General features: G+C 47.3%; 1 long non-coding RNA gene across 1 annotated transcript in view; it reads left to right on the top strand.

Moving 5' to 3' along the window:
- Nucleotides 1-6,732, top strand: part of LOC114899104 — a 9,242-nt gene extending 2,510 nt beyond the window's left edge. The window contains exons 2-3 of the long non-coding RNA XR_003794510.1: nt 5,389-5,517; nt 6,482-6,732. This is a non-coding gene — a long non-coding RNA (uncharacterized LOC114899104). The remainder of the gene's footprint in view (nt 1-5,388; nt 5,518-6,481) is intronic.
- Nucleotides 6,733-12,077: the final 5,345 nt, after the last annotated feature.

The raw sequence follows: 12,077 nt of genomic DNA, 5'->3' as shown, positions 1-12,077 counted from the left end.
CATACAGAGTGAAGTGAGTCAGGAGGAGAAAAACAAATACCGTATGCTAGTTTGTTTTTGATGCGACCTGTTCTCTCTGCCTTGTGAACTTTTCCCCTGCAGCCCCACCCCTGCCCCTATACACCTGGCTCCCTCTTGCTCATCCTTCATGTCTCAACCGAAACCCCACTCTCACAGGGAGGCCTTTGCTGATGCCCCCTACATTAATTCCTCAACAGCACCTTGAAATTTCCTTTCTATTCCTCATCGTACTTCCAATTGCTGCCTCATCGGCTCCTGGCACTGGGCTGACAGTGTGTGCAGAGATATTTGTTGAATTGCGGGTGTAATCTCGTGTGTGGTGCCTGCAGTCCAGATTGAACCTTATTTACTGTCCTATGCCTTCAGTGCTCAGCAGAGTGCTGTGAACTTGTGGACACTTGCTGAATGTTTTTGAATGACTCAGTGGTTTTAGATAGATAGATAAATAGATATCTGTATGTGTATCTATACATATACACATATCTGTCTCTATCTCTATCTCCAAACTGCTTCCCCTAATGCCCAGGAACTGAAAACACACAGGGTATGGCTCTATGAGATGCTCTCCTTGGGGTCCCCATGACCAGCCCTGCAAAATCCATGCATCCAGCACCACTGGTCTTCTAGTAAGTGTTAGAGGGAATTTCTGGCTTACTTTGAAAACATCTCTGGAATCTTCCCTACAGAAGATTCCAAATAATATATGTGATGCTCCCTCCTGCAGGAGGTGGAGCTTAACTCCTTCTCCCACCTCCTTTGAGTGTGGGCTTGCTTTCCAAGAGTACAGTATGGAAAGGAGGGAAAAGTAACTTTGCAATGGAGAGACACAATCACTTGGTCAAGTGATCCAGGTTAAGGTCAGTGATAACTCATGTTGATAATGTGTACCCTTGGTTTATTCTGATGAGATGGTCCTTCACCTCGGTGGTCTTCCCAAAACTCATAACCTTGGTCTAACTATGAGAAAAGCATTAAACAAATGCCAGTTGTGGGACATTCTACAAAATACCTGACCAGTACTCCTCAAAACTGCCCAGGTCATCCAAACACGGACAGTCAGACACTGTCACAGGCCAAAGAAGAATAAGGATGCATACATGCAATGTGGAATTTTGGATGGGGTCCTGGAGCAGAAAATAACACTGGGGGAAAACTAGTGAAATGTGAATGAAGTGTGGAGCTTGGTTAATGGTAATATACCAGTGTTGGTTTCTTAGTGTGACAAATGTTCCTTGCAATGTAAGATGTTAACAACAGGGGAACCTAAGTGAGGGATATAGGGGAATTCTGTACTATCTTTGCAACTTTTCTGTAAATCTAAATCTATTCTATTTTTTTAAAAAAAGCTGGGAGAAATCCAACACCAATTGCATGCCAGGGGGAAGCCACGGGGCCTGAACAGCCCTCTGATGAACTATTTTATTGGGTGGGGAGTAGGTTAGAAAGGAAGGAGGTGCAAGGTCAGGGGCTCAGCTATAAAAACACACACTAAATGGGAGAAAACATCAGTGGGAAGCCTGTGTCTTACCTAAATAAATAATAGATATTTTAAAATTTATATATTTAAGGTGCTGCCTTAATCAAAGCAACTTTCTCTGCATTTGACATAGTGCATGGCTGAAAGATTCCACATGGAGGTTCAAAAACCCACACTCCACTCCTTCTCTAGCTCAGGTCGAGTGTGGACAGCGTTAACACCCAGCATCTCCTCACAAAAAGTTCTATTCAGGAGTGAGTAATGCCCCAGCCCCAGGGCAGGAGGGAGTGGAGGGACCAGTCCTCTGAGGCTCAATGTTTTGAGAGCCTTCTCCTCGCCTGTCCCCACCTCATCATTGTCAGGGCAATGAGGGCTCTGACACTGGATCCCAATCCTGTACATCTCCATCCCTGATCCCCAGGGCGAGGCTCAGCAGGGGGCCCGGTAGGCAAAGCTGGGAAACAGGACTCAGAAGAGCAAACCTCCTGGGCAGGTGACTTCTCCCCAGTGTCGGGAGAGATTCTCCTCTCCAGGGAAAGTGAGAAAGAGAAAAGAGAAAGAAGGTAATTCGCACATGTAGAGAAAAGAAGGAGGTTCACAGAACCAACCTCACAGTATGGGGCCAAGATTAGCAGGGCTGGTGACCCAGGACGGGCCCTGGGTAAAACCTGTTCCCAGACAACGCACTCGATGCCAGACGAGCTTTGCGAGGCCAGCAAAACCCCGGCAACAGAAAGAGCAACACGGAAAGGTGGGTGTGAGCAGAGAGTGAAAGAGGACTGGAAAGGAAAACCTGAGTGGAAAGACCTGAGCTTTGAAGAACGACTTCAGCAGTTGCCATGGAGTTAGAACAGCGTTTCCTAATCCCTTGTGACACGGCCAGTCCACTCTTGTCACCAGGATCATGGCCAACGGCTCCCTGCCACCTTCTCCCTCCCTGAGGGAGCCCCCATTGTCCTTCAGCCGCATCACCTGCTCCAAAACCTCAAACCCCAGAAAATGTCCTCGAGGAAATAAAGAAGTCTCCTTCCCCTCTCGTCTGACTTCTCTCTGGGCAGCAACTCCAGAATCCCCTGATACCAATCAACCCCTGCCAAATGGGCCTCTCCCCTCCGTGACCTGCAGCAGTGGTCATTTCTAAACAGATATCAGCCTCATTCAAACAACAGCCGCAGAGGGAGAAGTGTTTGCCCTGCACCCAAAACCCTTTATCAATGGGGTTAGTATCTGAGATCCCTGCAAAGCTGCAACACAAAATACAAAACTGAATTTGGGAGTAACATGTACACACTACTATATATAAAACAGATAACCAACAAGGACCTACTGTATAGCACAGGGAACTCTACTCAATATTTTGTAATAACCTATATGGGAAAAGAATCTGAAATATATATATATATATATATATATATATAAACACACACACGTGTGTATGTATGTGTGTAACTTAATCACTTTGCTGTACACCCAAAACTACAATATTGTAAATCAACTATACGTCGATAAAAAAATACAAAATTGACACCAAAGTGGCATTTTACTGAGTGTTTACGGGAAAAGAGTTTGGGAAAATGGATCTTCACTGGACTTTAGTTTGTAGGCGGCTTTAAACAAGTCCCCAAGGATTCAAGAGCAAATGAGACACTCCCTCCACCTGTGGTGGCTCTGCAGGGTCCACTCCAGCCCAGTTAGCTAGACTCAAACAGTTCCCTATTTGGAGGAGGGATTTAGATGAGATGAACACCGTAGGTTTCCCCTTAGTTTATAAAGCTTTAGAAACAGCTTTCTCCTAGAAGACAGAAGGAAACTCAAGTTCATCGAAGGCTTACTCTGTCCTATAAAGCATCTCTGAATCACTGAAGGTTAAATGACACCACCATGCAATTCTTTGAAAATATAATTCTTTTCAGAAAGACTATTTGTGGATCTAAAGGCTCTGGAATGAAGATATTATAAGGGAATCTGAAGTCAAAGCACATTACTTCAGATTCATTCACAAATATAAAATACAACGTGAGAAAAGATTTTTTCTCCCCTATAGTTCATAGATCTTTGCTCATTTATCCTCGGGTTGATTATTCAAAAAAGGCAACTTCTTCTTAAATGGAATATGTGGTTTACTAAGGTATATTGGATGTAGATCTTGCTTTTGAGAGCACTGAATTTATACATGAAAACTAAAGAAGCAGAGGCATCATGGGACATAGGAACTGAGTCTATATAATGTGCATGTAAGGTCCAAAATTAAACCACTGATATGGAGATCAAAGATCCAAACTGGTCTGTTAGTATAAGACCTGGTTTGGACCTGTGAAACCCATCCGGACCAAGGCTGAGGCAAACAGAGATCATATGAAAAGAGTATACGTGGGGACTTCCCTGGCGGCGCAGTGGTTAAGAATCCGCCTGCCAATGCAGGGGACACGGGTTCGAGCCCTGGTCCAGGAAGATCCCACAAGCTGTGGAGCAGCTAAGCCCGCGCGCCTAAAGCCCGTGCCCCATAACAAGAGAAGCCACCACAATGAGAAGCCCGCGCACCGCAACGAAGAGTAGCCCCCGCTCACTGTAACTAGAGAAAGACTGTGCGCAGCAATGAAGACCCAATGCAGCCAAAAATAAATAAATTTCTAAAAAAAAGAAAAGAAAAGAAAGAAAGAGTGCATGTGAACGAGAACTCCCAAGGAAGAATAGCTCTTAAAATCTTTTAAAGCAGGGCTTTCCTGGTGGCGCAGTGGTTGTGGGGGGGGGGGTCTGCCTGCCGATGCAGGGGGTGCGGGTTCGTGCCCCGGTCTAGGAGGATCCCACGTGCCGCGGAGCGGCTGGGCCCGTGAGCCATGGCCCCTGAGCCTGCGCGTCCGGAGCCTGTGCTCCGCAACGGGAGAGGCCACAACAGTGAGAGGCCCGCGTACCGTAAAAAAAAAAAAAACTTTTAAAGCACACGAAGAAGTCCATTATCATAAAGATATTTGGTAAAAAAAAAAAAAAAAGTTCCCAAGGTATAGGCAGAGCACAAAGGATTTTTAGGGCAGTGAAAATACTCTGTATGCCACTATAATGATGAATACATGTCATTATACATTTGTCCAAACCCACAGAATGTATAATACCAAGAGTGGACCGCAAGGTAAACTATGGATTTTGGATGCGTCAACGTAGGTTCAGCCTTGGTCAAAAATATGTGCCATATGTGAGTGATGTTGATAATAAGGCTGCTGTCATGTGTGGGAGCAGGCGGTATATGGGAAATCTCTGTACCTTCCTCTCCATTTTCCTATCAAAAGAAAAAGTCCCTAAGGAATAAGCACACTGAAAACCCCAAACATTTATTTTCTAAATCCTCTTCTGAAGCAGTGGCGACCCCTCCCCAGACCGTTACAGGTGTTACAAAACACCACACTGGAGACGGAACAGGAGGATGTCGGTCTGGGGGTAGAGCAGAGCTTAGACACCCTTCCCCAGGGCTGCACTGGGGCCGCAGCCTCACAGCAGGATGGTGAGGATTAATAAACACCCCCTTCTTTGCAAGGAGCCGTGAGCCCCTCAGATGAAAGGCACAATGTAAACACAGGCCAGAACCCTTCCGCCTACTCGGAGACTTTAGTGCAGCTGGGTGCGGGGTGTGTGTGAGTACGTGTGAACACACACATGCGTGCCCGTGTATATGTGGGTACCCCTTTTCAGATCCTCTCATTTGTTCAGAGCCCTTGGCCCATTGGGTACTAGTGCAGTGTAAATATTACTCAAACATTGTTTTTTTCTTTCAAGCATTAGGCCACCTAGGCAATAGACGAGTTAATTTGAAGATTAGAACTTAAAACCAAAGTCCAGTCTGAGTAGAGACCAGTGGCTTTTCTCCTAGAAAATCTGGCCTTATGTCATTTCCACAGAGAGAAGAGGAACTGGGTCTTTATTGGAGGAGAAAGTTCAAGGCTACTGAGGTGAACAGGCTGCCAGCTAGCAGACAGGCTGAAGACAAATAACAATACTTCATATTTGTAATTACATGGCACCTTCAGGTGAGTTCACAGTGTTCTACACACCTCAGTTGATATTTACAACATTTGGGAGGTATGTAAGAGGTGGGCAATGTAAACCCATTGCTGAGATGGGAAAGTTTGAGGTCCAGAAAGGTGAGGTATTTTCCATACTCTAAGGCCATATGTTTCAAATGAGGTTTGCAAACCCCTGAGGGTCCAAGGAAGTATTCTAGAGTAACCATGAGCATTCTCTGTAAGAATTATTAATTTTTCATTCATTTTTATGCTAATCTAAAAGAATAAACATTTTGTCATATGTGTGACCCCCTGACAACAGAGTACTGACATGGTTTCAAGGTACACATTTGTGTTTATAATCATGTCATCTAACAGTGCCTGCATTTATCTTTTAGTGTAATGTTCCTCAAACTGGAGTCCATGGGTATGCGTGGATACCCTAGTTTGGGAAACATTGCTTTATGACACAGAGCTTTCCTGTAGGATCTGCCTCACTGTGGTTGAATCTTAGGCAAGAGCCAGACAGATAGGGTAGTTCCCACAGTCATAGAGGCCAAAGTGGGTGGCACATGAGGTTGTGATCTGGCCTGGGCTGACCTCTGGGGAGGTCAGATGGGGTGGGTGGGGGCATGATGTTCCAGGGCAATGGTGATGCTTGTAAACAGGTGGTGGCAGCCTTACAGCTTTGCATGGGCCACCTAGGGGCCAGCCATCATGGGCAGAGGCTGGGACATCCAGGCAGGGCACGGTCCCAGTGAAACAGGCAGAGCTACTCTAGTTGCAGCAGAACTCAGGGCAAACCAGGAAACCAAGGCACAGAGTCAGTGTTGTTACTGGACCAACCTGGAGGGGATTCAGAATAGTGGGCACACAGGGGACGCCCATCCCTGGCATCCCAGCTCTAGGTTTAAGCAGGACAGGGGCTTTCTGTGTGAAACACTCTCCACTCAGTTAGCTCCTACTCACCCTCCACTTATCATGTTAGATGTCAGTTCCTCTGGGACATCCTCCCTGACCTCAGACTAGACGAACCTTGCTGCCAAGTACCCACAGCAGCCTGCGCTTCTCTGTGACTCTCTTCCCCTGGTGATTAGCTGCTCAAGGTGTGTTTCCTTAACTGGATTCCAAGCTCCCTGAGGACAGGGGCTGTGCCTGTCCTGGTGACTGCTGTATTCCCCAGAACGAGCACATAGCAGGGCTCTGTAAATGTTGTTGATGAAATAAAAGCAACGTGAGTATCAGGGCTTTCTGGTCTGAGTCTTTGGTGCGCCCTCTGGCTTGGTCAGAAGTGGTCCGGACCTGGACATGCTGGGCCCGAGGCTGCAGAATCCGATGCCGAAAGCTTGAAAAGCAACATTCTACAGAAACGCTCTTACGACCCCATGCCAGAAGCCCGAATTGTAGGATAAATTTGCTGTCATCCCTCGTGATTCTCCTGATCTGACTGCCCAGACAGAGGCCCTCTTCTCCCACTCCTCAGCTGTGATCTCGGTCCCGGCAGACAACATGAGGCCTTTTTGAGACTTTCCTCAGCACCAGGCACTTTTGCTTTTGGAGACCACATCCCATATCAAAACCTCTAAAATACTCTTTCACCTCACATGAAATAAAACATATTTAACCATGTATGAGGTAAGCTCAGATGCAGTTGACTAGCTGGAATCCTATTCCATTTTGCAGACATTTACTTAAACATTTTTCAATTTTGATTTCATGGTTTCCATTTCTTTAAAAAATTATATAGTTTTTTCACGTCTCAAAATTGTTTTTAGGCCCATGAAAAGCTCATTTATCCATTTATTGAATAATGTGGTCCTGGGTCCAAGGTAGTTATCTTCCATGACCTGAACCACCAAACAAGCTCCTAGCATCTGCTGGCAGGAGCCACACTTCCTTATGAGACTCAGGTACATCTATCTGAAGCGCAGCATTCAGCAGCCTCCCTATGGATTCTGTAGGCAGAGCAGAGGAAGAACATTCCTGCCATCAGAATTAAGGGCTGTGTCTACGAGTGGGTGGTGAGAGCACTCATTGCTAAGTAAGGCATTTGGAGTGCACAACAATCCAGCCAAGCTAGTCACTGCACACTGACCGCAGCCATGAAACCTGGAGAATCTGGGAGAGAGAGAAAACAGGGAGTGTGGTAGCCAGAGGTGGGAAGATAGAGGAGCTAATTTAATAGCATAATTATTGAATTAAATTAAGAAAAAGCTCCCAAACCTCCATTTTAAAATAACAGATTGAACATCCAATTTTATGGAATGAGGACTCGTGATGAGTTTAACTATAACACGTGCCAGACATTATACTAAGTCCTACAGAAAGCTAGGAGCCCTCAGGTGGTTCATGTGTGTAGACAGAGTAGGTGTGATTACCTAGTACAATATGATTGTGTGAATAGAGAACACAATACTCATGCGGGAATGGATGAGGAGACGTCATCAATGGGACCCGAGGCGGCTCAGGTAGGTCTCACAGAGACTGTGGCTTCTTAACTGGATGTTCAAGGATGAATGGAATTTTTCCAGATCATAGGAGGAGGGGAACGAAATCCCAGGAAGAGGAGGCAAAATGAGTAAAGCTATATAAATAAAAAATTATAATGGCTAACTTTCACTGAGTGCTTTCTAAGGGGCAGGTTCTTCTCCCGGTACCTCACAGTTAGTCACTCTCTTCATAGAAATGTTACGGTGATGCCGTTATTCCACTTTATGGGGCTGAGGAGCCTGAGGCACAGTCAGGTTCCAGAACCCCCCTCCTTAGCCTCCTTGCCCTGACCTATGCAGGTTTGGGAGGGAGAGGAGTGGGGCGGGAAGGGAAGGTGAGGGAGGGAAAGAGCCCACTCGGCTGGGACTGGAGAATCAGACGATGAGACTGAAAATAGAAATTGGACCAGATTGGGAGGATTCTTAACTGCCATGCTAAGATTTTAAATTTTATGCTATAGACCTTTCTCAGAGTGGAGTCTATGGATCATCTGCGTGAGCACCATCTCGAGCTTGCTGAAATGCAGAACCCTGGGCCTCGCCCCAGACCTACTGAGTCAGCAACTCTGGGATGGTGCCTGGTAACCTGAATTTTTAAGAGCTCTTCAGGCAGTTCTTCTGCACGCTCAAGTTTGAGAACCCACAGCTGTAGGTCATGTGGATATATGGCCTTTTTTTTTTTTTTTTTTGCGGTACGCAGGCCTCTCACCGCTGTGCCCTCTCCCATTGCAGAGCACACACTCCGGACGCACAGGCTCAGCGGCCATGGCTCACGGGCCCAGCTGCTCCGCGGCATGTGGGATCTTCCCGGACCGGGGCACGAACCCGCGTCCCCTGCATCGGCAGGCGGACTCTCAACCACTGTGCCACCAGGGAAGCCCAATGGCCATTTTTAAGTTGTGGAGTAAATGGTCAGATATACTTTACAGAAAGCAAAGTTTTGAGCAATGGATGAGTTGAGGGGGAAGCCTCGAAGCAGAGGCCAACCAAGAGTCTCCTGTCCTCTCCAGGCACGGCGACAGCCTGTATAGAGAAACAGCAGTATCGAGAGGGGTTGCACTGGCAGAATGATAAAGACAGGGATCCTATTGCAGAGAAAGTGAGGTATGGACGATTATTTAAAAGTTTCTGCTTGGGTGCCAATGATGAAGTTGGGCAGTAATGGAGCACAGACTTGGATTTAGAAGACTTGAATTCAAATTCAAGCTCTGGCACCTGCCAATAGTAAGACAGTGGCACCTCAGTTTTCTCGCTGCAAATTGGGGACAATATCACCCATTTCATAGTACTGTTGTGAGGATTAAATGGTATACTATAAGGAAATATGCACATCCCTGACACTTGATATGTTTCATGCTTATTTCCAAAATGGAAGATTAAAAATAAAACTAAATTGAGGAGAAGAACTTGTCTAACAAGCATCTCCAAGTCACAATCACAGTTGGAACCCACCCAAGCCCGTCCTGCAGGTCAGTGAAGGAGCTGTGCTTATAGCCCTTCTCCGCTGCCGGTCTCCTCGCCAAGGATGAGCTGAGCTGGGAAGGAATGCGCGGAGGCCGAGCAGAGCTGGCTGCAGGTCAGAGATGAGTCTCTGCTTGGCACCATCATCCTGCACGACGGGTAACAGATTCTCCCACAGCACGTCTGTGAAGTCCATCACCAGGAGGCTGGGCAGGCCCGGGGCGGACCCGCAGCCAAGTCTAGGAAAGCCTGCTGGAAGACGCATGCGGTCTGGGAGCGTTTATAGTGGCAGAGAAGCTGTCCTGAGTCAGGTGAGGGTTAGGGCTCGGGTTGTCAGATAACATACAGGACGCCCAGTTAAATTTGAATTTCTGATAAACAGTGAGTCATGTTATAGCGTAGTATGTCCCATGCAATATTTATACTAAAACGTCATTCATCATTTACCTGACATTAAAATTTAACTGAGGGCTTCCCTGGTGGTGCAGTGGTTGAGAGTCTGCCTGCTGGTGCAGGGGATACGGGTTTGTGCCCCGGTCCGGGAATATCCCACGTGCCGCAGAGCAGCTGGACCCGTGAGCCATGGCCGCTGGGCCTGTGCGTCCGGAGCCTGTGCTCCGCAACGGGAGAGGCCACGACAGTGAGAGGCCCGCGTACCACAAAAAAAAAATTAACTGAGTGTCCTATATTTTTGTTTGCTAAATCTGGCAACCTTAGTCAGGACCCTTCAGGTCTGCACAGGTTAACCTTGGAGCCAGGACCAGAGAACAGGAAGCAGAGGAGGAACAGGGAGGTCAGGGGAACTTTGCCTGAGTTCTCTGAGGATGACACAGTTCCTTGACCCCGTGTGGGAGACTGGTGGGTCTGGACCTGGCACTGCCTCTAACCTGGAATTCCAACCTTGACTTGCCCATCAAATCTTGAACTTCTTTCTTCCTCCTTGTCATATGAGTTTATCTCCCAGATTCTGGTCCCTAGGTTTCTAGCTGTACAGCTGGGAGATGAACTTCCCTTCCCTTGGGAACTGGTCCTTCCTGATTGGCATGGCTTTGTGGCAGCTGCCACATCTTAGGTGACCCCCGCTCTGGTTAGAGGAGGTACTTCAGGGCTATAGAGAAGCCTGTGAGACGGAAAATACAGTGCCACCAAAGCAGGGAGAAAATTTGGTTTATGTTATGCAGTGATCAAAACCAGTTACGTGTTAATGAGTGATGTACCTAGATGCTCATACCTCCGGGGTTTAAGGCCCTGTACATTTTTATAAATCCAGTAATGACTGGTTAAAATCTTTATGCTTTGATCTTTTAGTACAGTGTTATACTCTTCTAAAAATAAAATAATGACTAAAAATATGTACTGTATAACGTTTGGCTCAGTTAGCCTTACCTACAGAAATTCAGCCTCTTAGGCCCTGAGGCAGGGCCAGCTTCATAGATAGGTAACATATGCAGAGCCCAGGCTCAGAAGGTTCCCGTGCGTGTTAAATGCTCTGCTGCTGCCATCTTGTCATTATTCATAAATTCTGAACAAGGGGCCCTACGCTTTCATTTTGTACTGAGCGTCGCAAATGATGTACTCAGCCTTGCCCTAAGGGGATAGAATGTGCCTAGAAATCGAGTTTAGTACATGGAAGAAGAAAACAGTTTCTGAAGTTCCAGCCTTGAAAACCCTGAACATGTGATGTGGTGGCACAAAATCATCAAGAGGAAGGCAAGTCAGATCAGGCAGGTATCTTGTCACTTGGAAGGTCACTCGTGGTGACACAAAAGGCTGACAACAGCTCCCAGGCCTAGCAAAGTCAGCACACAAAGTCAGTCCCCAAAGATGCTCTTTCTCACGGATACAGGCGTAAACAGGACAAACCTAAGGGGCTGGCTGTGGGGAGGAGCCTTCCCTCCTCGTCCACAAGCTGGGACATCCATTTAATCCCACAGAGCACCACCTCCAAATCCTCAGCAAGGATCTCCCGACCCCCATCAGCCATCAGGGTTGGCACCAGCCCTCGCCTGGTGGACTTGGTCAGTGTGCCCTGGGTGGGCCTGGGACTTCCAGCGAGGTGCAGGGAAAGAGGACGCTTGGGCTTGTCTCCTCTGCTCACTCAACATTCTTTTCCTTCTTTTGTCTTTGTATTCAGTCCTCTCTGCTCCCAACCCCCGGTCCTCTGTCCCCTTCCGGCCCCCAAAACCCTGATGCATCTGGATTCCCACAGGATCAGTTGTTCTGTGGAGCAGAGGTCAGGGAGGGGATGGCCTTTCCCATCCTTTTTTGTTCTAGTCCAGTGATCCAGCCTAATATCTTTGCTATCTTAGGTGATAGGCATTAGGGACTGGCTGCCAAGCCGAGAAGCTGAGTGGGAAATTCAGTAGAGCGGGCTTTTTGTTTATTTCTAATAGGAAGTTAGGAATTACTCCAGAGCACCGGCTGTATTTTCAGCTGACATCCTTGTGTTCAGCCTCGGATGAAAGTGCTCCTGCTGACTTCCACATCCTCTGTCACCGGCTTCATTGATAGCAGCTGCAGATGACCCGGGGTAGAGCTTGGCTTTCTGCCTGCTGGCCTCTGCTCCGGAGTCCTTGCTTGGCTGACATCGAGTGACCAGCGCCGAAATCCGCCAGATGGCTTCAGAAAATATGC

Source organism: Monodon monoceros, unplaced genomic scaffold (genome assembly GCF_005190385.1).
Source record: "Monodon monoceros isolate NGI ecotype Baffin Bay Population unplaced genomic scaffold, NGI_Narwhal_1 Super_Scaffold_18, whole genome shotgun sequence".
NCBI classification, from domain to species: domain Eukaryota; kingdom Metazoa; phylum Chordata; class Mammalia; order Artiodactyla; family Monodontidae; genus Monodon; species Monodon monoceros.
Note: the sequence above shows the minus strand (reverse complement) of the source record. Positions and strands in the feature narration are given on the sequence as shown.